The sequence below is a fragment of the Triticum urartu genome, chromosome 2A, assembly GCF_056163025.1.
Source record: "Triticum urartu cultivar PI428250 chromosome 2A, HENAU_Tu73, whole genome shotgun sequence".
NCBI lineage: Eukaryota > Viridiplantae > Streptophyta > Magnoliopsida > Poales > Poaceae > Triticum > Triticum urartu.
Genome location: NC_141874.1, coordinates 691740747 through 691760227, shown reverse-complemented (window position 1 = coordinate 691760227; position 19481 = coordinate 691740747). Strand labels below are relative to the sequence as shown.

The 19481-nt window shown below is 43.8% G+C and overlaps 1 pseudogene; it reads left to right on the top strand.

Annotated features, from left to right (window-relative positions):
- Positions 1–201: 201 nt before the first annotated feature.
- Positions 202–3908, top strand: LOC147986788 (uncharacterized; annotated as a pseudogene).
- The last annotated feature ends 15573 nt before the right edge of the window (positions 3909–19481 follow it).

Below are 19481 nucleotides of genomic sequence, written 5' to 3'. Positions count from 1 at the left end.
TATACTACCATGTGATAGTAGTACTATTTCTTCTTCCATCAACCAAATTTTGCTTTACAATGTATACATAAATTTTGCTTTACCATGTGACAGTAATATTTGTATGTATGTATCCCTGTTGTCTTGTCTTGTAATGCAGCTAGTGATGCTGTTGGCTGTAATTTAGCTACTAAAGCAGCTGTTATGTTTTTTTAACAGGACTGGCTTTACGGAGATAAGGCAAAAATGACACGAGATAAGAGCTGGATGGACAGGGAAAGAAATTCTGTTGAGTGGCAAACTGGCATGAAGGATTTCTTGAATTTTGCCTTCGATGGTGCTCACCCGGACTCAACAGTCCCATGCCCATGTAGGAGATGTCTCAATGTTGTTCCAAAAACGAAAAAGGATGTTCATACTGACTTGTTGTTCAATGGGATGGATCCAACCTACACTCACTGGATATACCATGGTGAACAATCCGATGAGGGAAGCATGTCTGAAGATTCTGATAATGAAGACGCTGGAGATGATGGTGCTGGGGTATGTGACATGCTCAATACTCTCATAAGGGGCACAAACATGGAAAGCAATGCAGACATTGGTGAAGGTGCGGGAGACATTCATGTGGATGCTTCCAGCGGTGATGAAAGGAACCAGGAGCCAAATGCAACAGCCAAGGTCTTCTTCGAACTATTGAAAGAGGCAAAAAAAGAGTTGTACCCAGGTTGCAAGGATTTCACGAAGCTATATTTCATTGTGAAGCTTTACCAAATCAAGTGCGCGTCTGGGATGACCAATAGAGCATGTGACTTAGTTCTGCAGATGTTCACACAGGTGTTGCCAAAGGGTCACTGCATTCCTACTAATCTCACTAAAGTAAGGAAGGTGATCCGAGATCTTGGGCTGGACTACAAGAAGATACACGCGTGCGTTAATGATTGTGTGCTATTCCGTAATGAACATGCTGATGCAGAAGAATGCCCTGTCTGTCATGCGTCTCGATGGAAATCTACTCCTGCTACTGATGAAGACAATGCATCAAGTCGTAAATCAAAGAAGCTAGTGCCACAAAAAGTTCTAAGGTATTTCCCGCTCATTCCAAGACTGCAAAGGGTATACATGACAGAACATATGTCATCACATATGAAATGGCATAAGGAGGGTCGGATGGATGATGGCGTAAAGAGGCATCCTCCAGATTCCAAGGCATGGAAGCATTTTGATAGGAAATATTATAAGAAATTCTCAAAAGATGCGCGCAGTGTTTGGCTTGGCCTTGCTTCAGATGGATTCAACCCCTTTGGGCTCATGAGTATATCACACAGTACATGGCCTGTCATTCTTATTCCATATAACTTGCCACCTTGGATGTGTATGAAACAAGAAAATTGGATTATGTCAATGATTATTACAGGACCAAAGTCTCCAGGAAATAACATAGATGTGTACTTGCAGCCCTTGATTGATGAACTGAATGTTCAATGGGAGGATGGTGCTGAGACATATGATGCTGGAACTAAAAAAAATTTCCAGATGTATGCATGCTTGTTGTGGACCATTAGTGACTACCCAGCTTACGCAATGCTGAGTGGTTGGAGCACAAAAGGCAAGCTAGCATGCCCGTATTGCCACAAACATACAGATTTTTTATGGCTCAAGTATGGTCGAAAGCATTGCTACATGGGACACCGACGTTTTCTGCCCAGGACCCACAAATGGCGTCGAAACAAGTGTTTGTTCAACAACAAGGCAGATAATAGAGAAGCTCCAGTGGCACTTACAGGTGAACAAGTTCTACGGGAACTTGATAGCATTCAGCATGCACCATTTGGACGGTCAAATAAGAGAAAGCGACCGGAAACTAGTAGCTGGCATAACTGGCGGAAGAAAAGTGTATTTTTCCAGCTCCCATATTGGAAGAACTTGCTCGTAAGGCACAATTTGGATGTTATGCACATCGAGAAGAACATTTGTGACAGCATTGTGGGGACTTTGCTTGAGATGGATAAGAAATCAAAGGATGGTGTGAAGGCTCGTCTTGATTTACAGGACCTGAAAATTAGGAAGGACCAGCATCCAAAGCCTGGTAAGCATAAGTATGACATAAAGAAAGGTTGCTATACTTTAAAAAAGGAAGAAAAGATAATGCTCCTCAAGTTTCTGCAGAGCATTAAGATGCCTGATGGCTATGCTTCACACATTAAGCGATGTGTAGTCCTCGATCAGTGCAAGATTAGTGGACTCAAAACTCATGACTGTCATGTTATATTTCAGAAACTTCTTCCTATTGCATTGCGCAAGCTTTTGCCAGAGAATGTTGTTAACCCATTGCTTCAGCTGAGTAAATTCTTTTCCGATTTATGCTCCAAGGAGTTAAGGGATGAAGATTTGGAGAGGTTGAGCAAAACAATTCCAGAAACTCTATGTCAGCTTGAGATGATCTTTCCACCAGCATTCTTTGATATTATGATGCATCTCCCAATTCATCTTGCTGAAGAGGCCCGATTGGGAGGGCCTGTCTTATACAGATGGATGTATCCAATTGAGTGATACTTGCGTACGCTCAAAGGATATGTGCGTAACAAGGCTCAACCAGAAGGTTCTATAGCAGAGGGGTACATACTTGAAGAGTGCATGACTTTTTGCAGTCGATTCGTTGATGGAATGCCTACCAAGCTAAGTCAGTCCGAACGTCATGAAGACGGGGGTACAGATCAATCACCAACAGGGATTAGCATAATGAGTACAGTTGATTACTCCAAGAAAGGTTTTGTTTGTGAATCATTGTCTTTGGCTGAGATTAATCAAACGAGGCATTTCATAATAACAAACTGTGAGGAAACCGCGCCATGGATTGAGTAAGGATACTTATGTATTTAATTCACATCATGACATGCTTTAATACTTTCCTGTTCAACTAACAATCATTTCTCTTTGAAGTGAACATCGTGAGGAGCTTAGAAGGAACAATTCTCCTAATCCTAAAAAGCAGCACAAGGAAGAGTTTGTTGGTTGGTTTGAGAGATGGGTAATTTTCTTTCGCATTTTCACTAATGTTCCTTGTAATAACGTACCAACGCTGTACAATACACTCACACATATTCTATTTCATGAAACAGATTACAGAACTCCACAATGATGGGAACGTCAACAATCTTATTTATGCACTAGCTAAAGGACCTGATCATCTAGCTCGGGTATACAACCGTACAGTTCTGAATGGATATTTCTTTCGGAATTCCTATATAGAGCAGGACTTGAGTACCCAAAATAGTGGCGTCATAGTCAAGGGCGATGCAAACACAGGAAATATTGATTATTACGGGGTGATCAAGAAAATCATATTTCTTGACTTTCCTCTTGATAAGGAGGTTGTTCTATTCCAGTGTGACTGGTTTGATGTGCCTCCTGCCAACAAAACTGAATGTAAGGGGTATAAAAAGGACAAATATGGAATTATTGACCTTGACACTACTCTACACCAATTCCAAGGAGACCCTTACATTCTAGGCCTCCAAGCTCAACAGGTTTTCTATGTGAGAGATGTGAAGAACCCTGATTGGGCAGCTGTTATTAAAATGAATCCACGAAATTTGTTTGCTCCTTCTGTTTTAAATGGTGTAGGCCTTGATGAAGTTGTTGAAGCCGATGAGGGTGGTGAGGCAGATGTACTGGATGTCGTTGATGTAGAAATTACAGTGCCAAAAATTACAGTACCTGAAGAGATCACTAGTTGGTGTAGAAATGATGACGAAGGATCCAGCATTGATGTTTCAGTCATAGAAAATATAAAACCTATTGAGTTTGAAGATGTCCAATTCGAATCTGATGATGATACGGATGATGATGAGGCTTACGTAAATGATGGCCATGTTGCTCCTTTGGGACAAGAAGAATTGGATGATGACCAGGGGTTCTTTGTATAGTTTTTAATTTCTTGGTAGGGTGCTTTTCACATGTGTAAGCCATAATTAGAAGTTCCTAACTGTTATGATGGTTACCTACGAGAAATATCTCTCCTGAAGTTTAATCTGATATAAAACAGGTTGACACAAGGCATGCCTGCATAGGGTCATATGTTGTGGCAAATGGGAACAAGAGCTAGTGCCCAGCACTAACAATTTGGTGATGAAGAGAAGAGAAGAGTACTTGCTGTTCTTTTAGTGTTGTTGCTATTTTCCTTTTGACAGTGATGCTATGTACACATTGTTGCTACGAACTTATGGTCTTTTAGTGTTTTTGCTATTTACACTACTTTGCCTTGAACTTATGGTCTTTTGTGTGAACAATCTATACAAGTATAGCTGCTGAAACTTGTGTGCTGTCATTTTGAAACATTTGTTATATATCTCGCTAAGATGGTTTTTTATATCCTACTAAAATCTTGTGTCATATGTCCTTATATATATATCTTGATGTAGTGTTGTTGATCTGGTGATGAATTCTTGCTGAAAATTACTCTAGGATACAACTGTTATGCTGCTCAATTGGTGGCTGAAGAGCTGTTCAAATGAAGCCTGGGAGTGTTTAAAAATAGCTAGAATGCAGCCTTGCACAATTTCTCTATTTAACACATAATTTTATTAAGAGCACATATAAATACATCACATCAAGCAAGATACAGAAAAATTAGGAAGAGTGTGTGGTGCTCAGTTCTCACGACTCACCTTTGTGAGAAAGGGCACTGAGCTTGCCGTCTTTCGGGTGCCGAGCACGACCTTGCTACCGGAGGAGGTCAGTAGGGTCAGTGGAGGAGACCCTGGCGGTGCAAGAAACCCTAAAGTGAAGGGCGCCCGCGAGTGTGCAATGCTTCGCACGCGTGTAGAGCACTCCTCCAAGTTGTGGTACCACCGATGTCCACTTTGCAAGATATGTGACTAAAATGCAACTTAGGTGCAAGTTGTGGTACCTAATGTGTTAATACCTCTGTAAACTAGTACGCCCCTTTAATCAGATCCTGCAAAATAGTATAATAAATAAAGGAAAAAATCAGGAGCACAGTAGAGAATATCGTTGCAATATCCTGCTCCTTTTTGGCAACACTAGAGGATTGTTGCATTATGTTGTACGTATTACCATGGATGCTCAATTTGTCGCAATATGTAACAGTTATTGCAACGCAACGAAGGTGAGGCAAAAAGTCACCCTATTACAACCAATACATGCTTTGTTGCAATAGAATCTCTGATTAGCGCCACATGTCACAGGTGTTGCAATAGTATCTATGTACTTTGTTGCAATACCTAGCCTTTATTGCAACAAGATGACCAATTCACGCAACGGGACAAGGCTGTCGCAATATCACTACCATATTACAACGACGATGCAGCTTGTGGCAATACATGGCTTCTATTGCAACAAAACGAGTACTTAACGCGATGAAACAAAATTGTGGCAATATGTAGATCCTATTACCACAGACTGGAATTTTGTGGAAATATAGCATTTTATTGCAACAAAAGATAGCTGTAGCAATAATTTTTGTTGCAATAGACCGGAATCCTTGTAGTGCTAGTAGGAGTCCTACTCCTACTAGGAGGAGGACTCCTCCTGGCGCGCCAATAGGGGTCGGCCGGCCTCCTCCCCTTGCTCCTTTATATACGGGGGTAGGGGGCACCCCTAGACACAAGTTGATCCATGTGATCATATTCTTAGCCGTGTGCGGTGCCCCTTCCACCATAATCCTCGATAATATTGTAGCGGTGCTTAGGCGAAGCCCTACGACGGTAGTACATCAAGATCGTCACCACGCCGTCGTGCTGACGGAACTCTACCCCGACACTTTGCTGGATCGGAGTCCGGGGATCGTCATCGAGCTGAACGTGTGCTAAAACTTGGAGGTGCCGTAGTTTCGGTGCTTGATCGGTCGGGCCGTGAAGACGTACGACTACATCAACCGCGTTGTGCTAACGCTTCCGCTGTCGGTCTACAAGGGTACGTAGATCACACTCTCCCCTCTCGTTGCTATGCATCACCATGATCTTGCGTGTGCGTAGGAAAATTTTGAAATTACTACGTTCCCAATAGTGGCATCTGAGCCTAGGTTTTATGTGTTGATGTTATATGCACGAGTAGAACACAAGTGAGTTGTGGGCGATATAAGTCATACTGCTTACCAGCATGTCATACTTTGGTTCGACGGTATTGTTGGACGAAGCGGCCCGGACCGACATTACGCGTACGCTTACGCGAGACCGGTTCTCCCGACGTGCTTTGCACAAAGGTGGCTAGCGGGTGACAGTTTCTCCAACTTTAGTTGAACCGAGTGTGGCTACGCCCGGTCCTTGCGAAGGTTAAAACAGCACCAACTTGACAAACTATCATTGTAGTTTTGATGCGTAGGTAAGATTGGTTCTTGCTTAAGCCCGTAGCAGCCACGTAAAACTTGCAACAACAAAGTAGAGGACGTCTAACTTGTTTTTGCAGGGCATGTTGTGATGTGATATGGTCAAGACATGATGCTAAATTTTATTGTATGAGATGATCATGTTTTGTAACCAAGTTATCGGCAACTGGCAGGAGCCATATGGTTGTCGCTTTTTTGTATGCAATGCAATTGCACTGTAATGCTTTACTTTATCACTAAGCGGTAGCGATAGTCGTGGAAGCATAAGATTGGCGAGACGACAACGATGCTACGATGGTGTTCAAGGTGTCGCGCCGGTGACGATTGTGATCACGACGGTGCTTCGAAGATGGAGATCATAAGCACAAGATGATGATGGCCATATCATATCACTTATATTGATTGCATGTGATGTTTATCTTTTATGCATCTTATCTTGCTTTGATTGACGGTAGCATTTTAAGATGATCTCTCACTAATTATCAAGAAGTGTTCTCCCTGAGTATGCACCATTGCGAAAGTTCTTCGTGCTGAGACACCACGTGATGATCGGGTGTGATAGGCTCTATGTTCAAATACAACGGGTGCAAAACAGTTGCACACGCAGAATACTCAGGTTATACTTCACGAGCCAAGCATATACAGATATGGCCTCGGAACATGTAGACCGAAAGGTCGAGCGTGAATCATATAGTAGATATGATCAACATAGCGATGTTCACCAATGAAACTACTCCATCTCACGTGATGATCGGTCATGGTTTAGTTGATTTGGATCACGTAATCACTTAGAGGATTAGAGGGATGTCTATCTAAGTGGGAGTTCTTTAGTAATATGATTAATTGAACCTAAATTTATCATGAACTTAGTACCTGATAGTATCTTGCTTGTTTATGTTTGATTGTAGATAGATGGCCCGTGTTGTTGTTCCGTTGAATTTTAATGCGTTCCTTGAGAAAGCAAAGTTGAAAGATGATGGTAGCAATTACAGGGACTGGGTCCGTAACTTGAGGATTATCCTCATTTCTGCACAGAATATTACGTCCTGGAAGCACCGCTAGGTGCCAGGCCTGCTGCTGGAGCAACACCAGATGTTATGAACGTCTGGCAGAGCAAAGCTGATGACTACTCGATAGTTCAGTGTGCCATGCTTTACGGCTTAGAATCCGGACTTCAACGACGTTTTGAACGTCATGGAGCATATGAGATGTTCCAGGAGTTGAAGTTAATATTTCAAGCAAATGCTCAGATTGAGAGATATGAAGTCTCCAATAAGTTCTATAGCTGCAAGATGGAGGAGAACAGTTCTGTCAGTGAGCATATACTCAAAATGTCCGGGTATAATAATCACTTGATTCAATTGGGAGTTAATATTCCAGATGATTGCGTCATTGACCGATTTCTCCAATCACTGCCACCAAGCTACAAGAGCTTCGTGATGAACTATAATATGCAAGGGATGAATAAGACTATTCCCGAGTTCTTCGCAATGTTGAAAGCTGCGGAGGTAGAAATCAAGAAGGAGCATAAAGTGTTGATGGTCAATAAGACCACTAGTTTCAAGAAAAAGGGCAAAGGGAAGAAGAAGGGGAACTTCAAAAAGAACAGCAAGCAAGTTGCTACTCAAGAGAAGAAACCCAAACCTGGACCTAAGCCTGAAACTGAGTGCTTCTACTGCAAGCAGACTGGTCACTGGAAGCGGAACTGCCCCAAGTATTTGGCGGATAAGAAGGATGGCAAGGTGAACAAAGGTATATGTGATATACATGTTATTGATGTGTACCTTACTAATGCTCGCAGTAGCACCTGGGTATTTGATACTGGTTCTGTTGCTAACATTTGCAACTCGAAACAGGGACTACAGATTAAGCGAAGATTGGCTAAGGACGAGGTGACGATGCGCGTGGGAAATGGTTCCAAAGTCGATGTGATCGCGGTCGGCAAGCTACCTCTACATCTACCTTCGAGATTAGTATTAGAACTAAATAATTGTTATTTGGTGCCAGCGTTAAGCATGAACATTATATCTGGATCTTGTTTGATGCGAGACGGTTATTCATTTAAATCAGAGAATAATGGTTGTTCTATTTATATGAGTAATATCTTTTATGGTCATGCACCCTTAAAGAGTGGTCTATTCTTATTAAATCTCGATAGTAGTGACACACATATTCATAATGTTGAAACCAAAGATGCAGAGTTGATAATGATAGTGCAACTTATTTGTGGCACTGCCGTTTGGGTCATATCGGTGTAAAGCGCATGAAGAAACTCCATACTGATGGGCTTTTGGAACCACTTGATTATGAATCACTTGGTACTTGCGAACCGTGCCTTATGGGTAAGATGACAAAAACACCGTTCTCCGATACTATGGAGAGAGCAACAGATTTGTTGGAAATCATACATACAGATGTATGTGGTCCGATGAATGTTGAGGCTCGTGGCGGATATCGTTATTTTCTCACCTTCAGAGATGACTTAAGCAGAAATGGGTATATCTGCTTAATGTAACATAAGTCTGAAACATTTGAAAAGTTCAAAGAATTTCAGAGTGAAGTTGAAAATCATCGTAACAAGAAAATAAAATTCCTGCGATCGGATCATGGAGGAGAATATTTGAGTTACGAGTTTGGTGTACATTTGAAACAATGCGGAATAGTTTCGCAACTCACGCCACCCGGAACACCACAGCAAAATGGTGTGTCCGAACGTCGTAATCGTACTTTACTAGATATGGTGCGATCTATGATGTCTCTTACTGATTTACCGCTATCGTTTTGGGGTTATGCTCTAGAGACGGCCGCATTCACGTTAAATAGGGCACCATCAAAATCCGTTGAGACGACGCCTTATGAACTATGGTTTGGCAAGAAACCAAAGTTGTCATTTCTGAAAGTTTGGGGCTGCGATGCTTATGTGAAAAAGCTTCAACCTGATAAGCTCGAACCCAAATCGGAGAAATGTGTCTTCATAGGATATCCAAAGGAAACTATTGGGTACACCTTCTATCATAGATCCGAAGGCAAGTTATTCATTGCTGAGAATGGATCCTTTCTAGAGAAGGAGTTTCTCTCGAAAGAAGTGAGTGGGAGGAAAGTAGAACTTGATGAGGTAACTGTACCTACTCCCTTATTGAAAAGTAGTTCATCACAGAAATCTGTTCCTGTGACTACTACACCAATTAGTGAGGAAGCTAATGATGATGATCATGTAACTTCAGATCAAGTTACTACCGAACCTCGTAGGTAAACCAGAGTGAGATCCGCACCAGAGTTGTACGGTAATCCTGTTCTGGAGGTCATGTTACTTAACCATGACGAGCCTACGAACTATGAGGAAGCGATGATGAGCCCAGATTCCGTGAAATGGCTTGAGGCCATGAAATCTGAGATGGGATCCATGTATGCGAACAAAGTATGGACTTTGGTTGACTTGCCCGATGATCGTCAAGCCATTGAGATTAAATGGATCTTCAAGAGGAAGACGGACGCTGATAGTAGTGTTACTATCTACAAAGCTAGACTTGTCGAAAAAGGTTTTTGACAAAGTTCAAGGTGTTGACTACGATGAGATTTTCTCACTCGTATCGATGTTTAAAGTCTGTCCGAATCATGTTAGCAATTGCCGCATTTTATGAAATCTGGCAAATGGATAACAAAACTGCAATCCTTAATGGATTTCTTAAAGAAGAGTTGTATATGATGCAACCAAAAGGTTTTGTCAATCCTAAAGGTGTTAACAAAAATGTGCAAGTTCCAGCGATCCATCTATGGACTAGTACAAGCATCTCGGAGTTGGAATATACACTTTGATGAGTTGATCAAAGCATATAGTTTTATACAGACTTGCGGTGAAGCCTATATTTACAAGAAAGTGAGTGGGAGCACTACAACATTTCTGATAAGTATATGTAAGTGACATATTGTTGATCAGAAATAATGTAGAATTATTCTGTAAAGCATAAAGAAGTGTTTGAAAGGAATTTTTCAAAGAAATACCTCGGTGAAGCTGCTTACATATTGAGCATCAAGATCTATAGAGATAGATCAAGACGCTTGATAAGTTTTCAATGAGTACATACCTTGACATGTTTTCGAAGAAGTTCAAAATGGAACAGTCAAAGAAAGAGTTCTTGACTGTGTTACAAGGTGTGATATTCAGTAAGACTCAAAGCCCGACCACGGCAGAAAATAGAAAGAGAATGAAAGTCATTCCCTATGCCTCAGCCATAGGTTCTATAAAGTATGTCATGCTGTGTACCAGACCTATTGTATACCCTGCCCTGTGTTTGGCAAGGGAGTAAAATAGCGATCTAGGAGTAGATCACTTGACATTGGTCAAAATTATCCTTAGTGGAATAAGGATATGTTTCTCGATTATGGAGGTGACAAAAGATTTGTCGTAAAGGGTTACGTCGATGCAAGTTTTGACACTGATCCAGATGACTCTAAGTCTCAATCTGGATACATATTGAAAGTGGGAGCAATTAGCTAAAGTAGCTCCGTGCAGAGCATTGTAGACATAGAAATTTGCAAAATACATACGGATCTGAATTTTGGCAGACTCGTTGACTAAACTTCTCTCACAAGCAAAACATGATCACACCTTAGTACTCTTTGGGTGTTAATCACATAGATGTGAACTAGATTACTGACTCTAGCAAACCCTTTGAGTGTTGGTCACATGACGATGTGAACTATGGGTGTTAATCACATGGTGATGTGAATTATTGATGTTAAATCACATGGCGATGTGATCTAGATTATTGACTCTAGTGCAAGGAAATATGCCCTAGAGGCAACAATAAAGTTATTATTTATTTCCTTATTTCATGATAAATGTTTATTATTCATGCTAGAATTGTATTAACCGGAAACATAATACATGTGTGAATACATAGACAAACAAAATGTCACTAGTATGCTTCTACTTGATTAGCTCGTTGATCAAAGATGGTTATGTTTCCTAACCATAGACATGAGTTGTTATTTGATTAACGGGATCACATCATTAGGAGAATGATGTGATTGACTTGACCCATTCCGTTAGCTTAGCACTCGATCGTTTAGTATGTTGCTATTGCTTTCTTCATGACTTATACATGTTCCTATGACTATGAGATTATGCAACTCCCGTTTGCCGGAGGAACACTTTGTGTGCTACCAAATGTCACAACGTAACTGGGTGATTATAAAGGAGCTCTACAGGTGTCTCCAAAGTTACATGTTGGGTTGGCGTATTTCTAGATTAGGATTTGTCACTCCGATTGTGGGAGAGGTATCTCTGGGCCCTCTCGGTAATGCACATCACATAAGCCTTGCAAGCATTTCAACTAATGAGTTAATTGCGAGATGATGTATTATGAAAAGAGTAAAGAGACTTGCCGGTAACGAGATTGAACTAGGTATTGAGATACCGACGATCGAATCTCGGGCAAGTAAAATACCGATGACAAAGGGAACAACGTATGTTGTTATGCGGTCTGACCAATAAAGATCTTCGTAGAATGTGTAGGAGCCAATATGAGCATCCAGGTTCCGCTATTGGTTATTGACCGGAGACGTGTCTTGGTCATGTCTACATTGTTCTCGAACCCATAGGGTCCGCACGCTTAAGGTTTCGATGACAGTTATATTATGAGTTTATGAGTTTTGATGTACCGAAGTTAGTTCGGAGTCCCGGATGTGATCACGGACATAACGAGGAGTCTCGAAATGGTCGAGACATAAAGATTGATATATTAGACGGCTATATTCGGACACCGGAAGTGTTCCGGATGATTTCGGAGAAAACCGGAGGGTTACCGGAACCCTACCGGGAGAAGTAATGGGCCATATGGGCCTTAGTGGAGAGAGAGAGGGGCAGCCAGGGTGGGCCGCGCGCCTCCTCCCCCCTTGGTCTGAATTGGACTAGGAGAGGGGGGCGGCGCCCCCCTTTCCTTCTCCCTCCGCACTTCCTTCCCCATCCTAGTAGGAGTCCAACTCCTACTAGGAGGAGGACTCCTCCTGGCGCGCCAATAGGGGCCGGCTGGCCTCCTCCCCTTGCTCCTTTATATACGGGGGCAGGGGGTACCCCTAGACACAAGTTGATCCACGTGATCATATTCTTAGCCGTGTGCGGTGCCCCCTTCCACCATAATCCTCGATAATATTGTAGCGGTGCTTAGGCGAAGCCCTACGACGGTAGTACATCAAGATCGTCACCACGCCGTCGTGCTGACGGAACTCTACCCCGAAACTTTGCTGGATTGGAGTCTGGGGATCGTCATCGAGCTGAACATGTGCTAAAACTCGGAGGTGCCGTAGTTTCGGTGCTTGATCGGTCGGGCCGTGAAGACGTATGACTACATCAACCGCGTTGTGCTAACGCTTCCGCTGTCGGTCTACAAGGGTACGTAGATCACACTCTCCCCTCTCGTTGCTATGCATCACCATGATCTTGCGTGTGCGTAGGAAAATTTTGAAATTACTACGTTCCCAACACAATCCGCATCATTGCTACTAACATCTTTCAACACAATTTTCTCTAGGAACATATCAAAATAAACATATGAAAGCAACAACGCGAGCTATTGATCTACAACATAGATATGATAATACTACCGGGACTAAGTTCATGATAAATTAAAGTTCAATTAATCATATTACTTAAGAACTCCCACTTAGATAGACATCCCTCTAATCCTCTAAGTGATCACGTGATCCAAATCAACTAAACCATGTCCGATCATCACGTGAGATGGAGTAGTTTCAATGGTGAACATCACTATGTTGATCATATCTACTATATGATTCACACTCGACCTTTCGGTCTCCGTTTTCCGAGGCCATATCTGTATATGCTTGGCTCGTCAAGTATAACCTGAGTATTCCGCGTGTGCAACTGTTTTGCACCCGTTGTATTTGAACGTAGAGCCTATCACACCCGATCATCACGTGGTGTCTCATCACGAAGAACTTTCACAACGGTGCATACTCAAGGAGAACACTTCTTGATAATTAGTGAGAGATCATCTTAAAATGCTACCGTCAATCAAAGCAAGATAAGATGCATAAAATATAAACATCACATGCAATCAATATAAGTGATATGATATGGCCATCATCATCTTGTGCTTGTGATCTCCATCTTCGAAGCATCGTCATGATCACCATCGTCACCGGCGCGACACCATCATCATCTTGTGCTTGTGATCTCCATCTTCGAAGCATCGTCATGATCACCATCGTCACCGGCGCGACACCTTGATCATCATCGTAGCATCTTTGTCGTCTTGCCAATCTTATGCTTCCACGACTATCACTACCGCTTAGTGATAAAGTAAAGCATTACAACGCAATTGCATCGCACACAATAAAGCGACAACCATATGGCTCCTGCCAGTTGCCGATAACTCAGCTACAAAACATGATCATCTCATACAATAAAATTTAGCATCATGTCTTGACCATATCACATCACAACATGCCCTGCAAAAACAAGTTAGACGTCCTCTACTTTAATGTTGCAAGTTTTACGTGGCTGCTACGGGCTTAGCAAGAACCGTTCTTACCTACGCATCAAAACTACAACGATAGTTGAGGCGTCGGTGTGGTGGAAATGCTGAGCTCCGCTGCTTGGTGAGGGGTTTCTCTGTTTGGACGGTGGGGCGAGCGTCGTGGCTAGCCACTGGAACACTTCGCTGCCTTTTTATCACCTTAAAATTCGGTCAAGTTGGTGCTGTTTTAACCTTCGCAAGGACCGGGCATAGCCACACTTGGTTCAACTAAAGTTGAAGAAACTGACACCCGCTAGCCACCTTTGTGCAAAGCACGTCGGGAGAACCGGTCTCGCGTAAGCGTACGCGTAATGTCGGTCCGGGCCGCTTCGTCCAACAATACCGCCGAACCAAAGTATGACATGCTGGTAAGCAGTATGACTTATATCGCCCACAACTCACTTGTGTTCTAATCATGCATATAACATCAACGCATAAAACCTGGGCTCGGATACCGCTATTGGTTATGTAGTAATTTCAAAAAATTTCCTACGCACACGCAAGATCATGGTGATGCATAGCAACGAGAGGGGAGAGTGTTGTCTACGTACCCTCGTAGACCGACAGCGGAAGCGTTATGACAACGTGGTTGATGTAGTCGTACGTCTTCACGGCCCGACCGATCAAGCACCGAAACTACGGCACCTCCGAGTTCTAGCACATGTTCAGCTCGATGACGATCCCCGGACTCTACTCCAGCAAAGGATCGGGGAAGAGTTCCGTCAGCACGACGACGTGGTGACGATCTTAATGTCCTACTGTCGCAGGGCTTCGCCTAAGCACCGCTACAATATTATTGCTTCACTGTTGTTGCTTTGTCATTGCTTGCGTGTCATGCATTGCATATCATGTCATATGTGCATTTCATTTGCATACATGTTCATCTCATGCATCCGAGCATTTTTCCCGTTGTCCGTTTTGCAATTCGGCGCTCCTATGTCACCCGGTGTCCCTTTCTACCTCTTTTCGTGTGCGGGTGTTAAACATTTCCAGATTGGACCGAGACTTGTCATGCGGCCTTGGTTTACTACCGGTAGACCGCCTGTCAAGTTTCGTACCATTTGGACTTCGTTTGATGCTCCAACGGTTAACTGAGGGACCGAAAAGGACTCATGTGTGTTGCAGCCCAACACCCCTCCATTTTGGGACAAAAACCACCAAAAACCTCTTCATCATCTAGAGCGTTCGATCACGATCGCGTCCCCGAAAACCGCACCTCATTTGGACACTCCTAGCTCCCTCTATGCCTATAAACACACCCCCCCTCCGAAATTCTCGGTTCCCCTCTCCTGAAACCCTAGCCCACTTCATCCGCCGCCGCCGGACAATTTTTCCGCAGGTCGGACGTGTCCGGTCCGCCCACCGCCACCACGTGTCATCGCCTGGTTCGCACGCCGCCCGCGCGCCCACATCGCCGCGCCGGCCCGACGGGGCCCAGGCGGGGCCCTCCCTGGCCCGCGATCGGGCGCCGCCGCCCCACGGGCTCCCCGCGCCCCGCCGCCTTCGTCCCGCCGGCCAGTGACACCGCGCCGCCGCACGAAGCCAACGCCGGCCACCACGCCCTCGCCGGTGACCGCGCCGCCCCACCGGACGCCGACCCCGCCGCTTCGTCCTCGCCACCAGCCGGCGCCGGAGTCCACGCCCGGCCACCGCGCCCATGCCCTTCCCCGACAACTCCGGCCACCGCCCCTCTTCTCTGGCGAGAGGATCCGGCCGCCTCGGTTCGCGTGCCGACGATCCGATCCAGATCTGAAAACCCTAGGTTGACCCCATTTTTTCCCTAAGTCTGCAGTCCAAATTGCCATGTTCATCGTGCCGTAACTTTGCATCCGTAGATCCGTTTGGGCATATAGCATATCAAAATGTTCGCCTCTGAGAGCACATGATTTCATCTCGTTGCATCATTTTCATTTGAGATCATCTTGTTGCCCGAAATGCTGTTGGAAGAATGCTATTCGAGTTAATTGTCAGATCTGCTGCTCCAAATAGCTATTTGTCATATTTGCCATGATTATTGTGTGCATGATATGCCCCTGAGCTCTACATATGTTTTGTTATGTGCTTTGTCTTCTTTCCAGAGGTGCTATCCATGTATTTTTGTGATGTGTGTGGTGACTAGCACAAGCTTGCAAAGTGGTGCATTCGTTAATGTTGATTTCAGGGACTTAGCAATTCCACTAAGTCCTTGATCTGTTTTTATCAATATGCCATATGTTCATGTTGTTTCCTTGTGATACGTCCCTCTTTTGAGGATGATCGGTAAGGGTGATTTGTTATTCTTGTAGTGCTCTATCCATCCATGTCTTTGTTTGCAATTATGGAGCACCCTAGCTTGAGTCAATCGAGCTCTACTTTTGCTATTTCATGAACCTGGGCAGATTGTCTACTTGTTAGCGATTTTGCCGAGGATGTTGTAGTTGATCCGTGCATGCTATGTTGTCGTTCTTGCCATGTCTAGCTTGTATAATGTGTATTCTTGATGGGTGTATGCTTAGTTTGTCATGCCTTTCTCTGTAGTGAGTGCATCAAGCTCGTAAACATGCCTACATGATATCTGATTTGCATGCTCCAGTTTTTCACTAAGTCTGAGATCTGATTATGTTTTTGCCATGTTCACATGCTTGCAATTGTATTTTCTGATACCTTTTGGCTCAAGGTCACTAAGAGACTTTTGTTAAGATCTTTGAGTAGCTCCATGCCATGCTTTACTTTGCCATGTTCATGACTTGTAGCATATAGTTTTCATGCTCCAAAGTGTGCTACCTGATCTGAAATTCCAGACAAGTGTTAATTTCACTAAGTCTGAAATCTGTTTATCAATTGCACTTTTGCCATGCTTGTTTGAACCTGTTAATGAATGAATTGGCCGCAGCTCAGTGTTCATATTTTGTTAAGCTTCATGAATGGATCCCTGCCATGTATTTTGTTGCCATGTTTGGGTGCTGTAGCATGTTTAGTTTGTTGCATTTAGATGGCTACTTGCTGTATATCGCAGACCGGTGGCATATTTGAAATGCTTGCCATTTCCAAACAGTGTCTCCGATTCCCGTGTTCTTTATATCGATTTCAACCTAAATCACCTCACCTTTCCAATGGCACACTTGGATTTCCAAGTGGAGGCCAGGTTCATTCATTGCTCGCCAAATCTTGTATATGCATCACATATCGCATCCCGCATATCATCCCATGTTTGCATCATGTTGTTTGAGCTTTGCTCGTGGTTGATTGTGTCCTTTTTGCTTGTTTGTCTTGTTTGGGTAGATCCGGGAGATGAGTTCGCTAACTAGGAGCCCGTTGAGTTTGCTTTCGAGGATCCAATCAACTCTGACAACTTTGCACGCAAGATGATCATACCCTCGAAATCACTTCTATCTTTGCTTTGCTAGATGCTTGCTCTTTTGCTATGCATATGCTACGATGCCTACCACTTGCTTATCATGCCTCCCAAATTGCCATGTCAAACCTCTAACCCACCATGTTCTAGCAAACTGTTGATTGGCTATGTTACCGCTTTGCTCAGCCCCTCTTATAGCGTTGCTAGTTGCAGGTGAAGATTGGAGACCGTTCCTTGTTGGAACATTATTTTCTTATTGGGATATCATTATATTATCTTGTTATCTTAATGCATCTATATACTTGGTAAAGGGTGGAAGGCTGGCCTTTTGCCTAGTGTTTTGTTCCACTCTTGCCGCCCTAGTTTCCGTCATATCGGTGTTATGTTCCCGGATTTTGCGTTCCTTACGCGGTTGGGTAATAATGGGAACCCCTTGATAGTTCGCCTTGAATAAAACTCTTCCAGCAATGCCCAACCTTGGTTTTACCATTTGCCACCTAGCCTCTTTTTCCCTTGGGTTTCCGGAGCCCGAGGGTCATCTTATTTAAACCCCCCCGGGCCAGTGCTCCTCTGAGTGTTGGTCCAAACTAGAGTCCTGTGCAGCGCCCCCTCGGGGAAACTCGAGGTTTGGTTTTAGTTGTATGGAGCGCTCATCTGAGTGTGCCCTGAGAATGAGATATGTGCAGCTCCTATCGGGATTTGTCGGCACATTCGGGCGGTGTTGCTAGATTTGATTTAACTTGTCGAAGTGTCTTGTAGAACCGGGATACCGAGTCTGATCGGAATGTCTCGGGAGAAGGTATATCCTTCGTTGACCATGAGAGCTTGTCATGGGCTAAGTTGGGACTCCCCTGCAGGGATTTGAACTTTCGAAAGCTGTGCTCGCGGTTATGGGCAGATGGGAATTTGTTAATATCCGGTTGTAGATAACTTGAACCTTAACTTATTTAAAATGAATCAACTGAGTGTGTTACCGTGATGGTCTCTTCTCGGCGGAGTCCGGGAAGTGAACACGGTGTTGGAGTAATGCTTGTCGCAGGTTGTTCTCTAGTTAATCGATCGTGCATTGCCTTCTCTTCTCGCTCTCATTTGCGAATAGGTTAGCCACCATATATGCTAGCCGCTTGCTGCAGTTCCACATATTACCTTGCCTTACCTATAAGCTTAAATAGTCTTGATCGCAAGGGTGCGAGATTGCTGTGTCCCTGTGGCTCACAGATTACTTCCAAACCAGATGCAGGGCCTGATGACTCCGTTCCAGATGACGCGCTTGAGCTCAAGTGGGAGTTCGACGAGGACTCACGCCGTTACTACGTGTCTTTCCCCGATGATCAGTAGTGGTGCCCAGTTGGGGCGATCAGGACCGTGTCGCATGTTGGGTTGGTCTTTTAGTTTTGGCACCGTAGTCGGGCCATGAGTGATTGGATGATGTAATGCTATTTATGTACTTTGTTTGACGTGGCGAGTGTAAGACAACTATGTACCTTTCCCTTTTATCATCTATATTACATGGGATGTTGTGAAGATTGCCTTACTTGCGACATTGCTTTCAATGCGGTTATGCCTCTAAGTCGTGCTTCGACACGTAGGAGATATAGCCGCATCGAGGGCGTTACAAGTTGGTAATCAGAGCCTTCCCCGGCCTTAGGAGCCTCCACTGCCTGATCGTTTTTAGCAGCCGAGTGGAGTCTAGAAAAAATGTTTTGAGTCATTTAGGAATTATATATCGGAGAGTTTAGGAATTCTTTTTACTCCCCAGTCCCTTCATTGCTCTGGTAAGGCATCCTGACGTAGAGTTTTGACTCTTCTCTTCTCAAATTTCACTAAAAAAAATTTAGGATCACACGGGTATCTTGGAATCGTTCCGATCGATTTGTGACGAGAACATTGTTCTTGGTGCCTCCTGTCATTTAGGGGTTGCGGCAGTGTCCCGGGGAGTTGATCTCCGAGGTGTTGTCGTCACAATTTTATCGTTGTAGTTCTGGAATACCTGAGTTTAGTTCGCCGAGATCGAAAATCTATTTTATGCAGTTGTTGGTGAGATAACCTCGACGCCACCCAGTACTGGGGCGGGAGTTCGGGAGTATTGCCATAACTTGTATAACGGATGCTTTTCGAAGGTTGAGGTAGACGATTTCCGAAGGTTTCTTGGTTATGTGTTGAAGGATGGATACAGCTGGATGTAGGATTTGCTAGTTTTGGGTGAGATATTATGCTTCCCCTGTATCCCCAACACCTGATTGCATAACCAGAAAATTTTCGGGAGTTTATAAGTGGG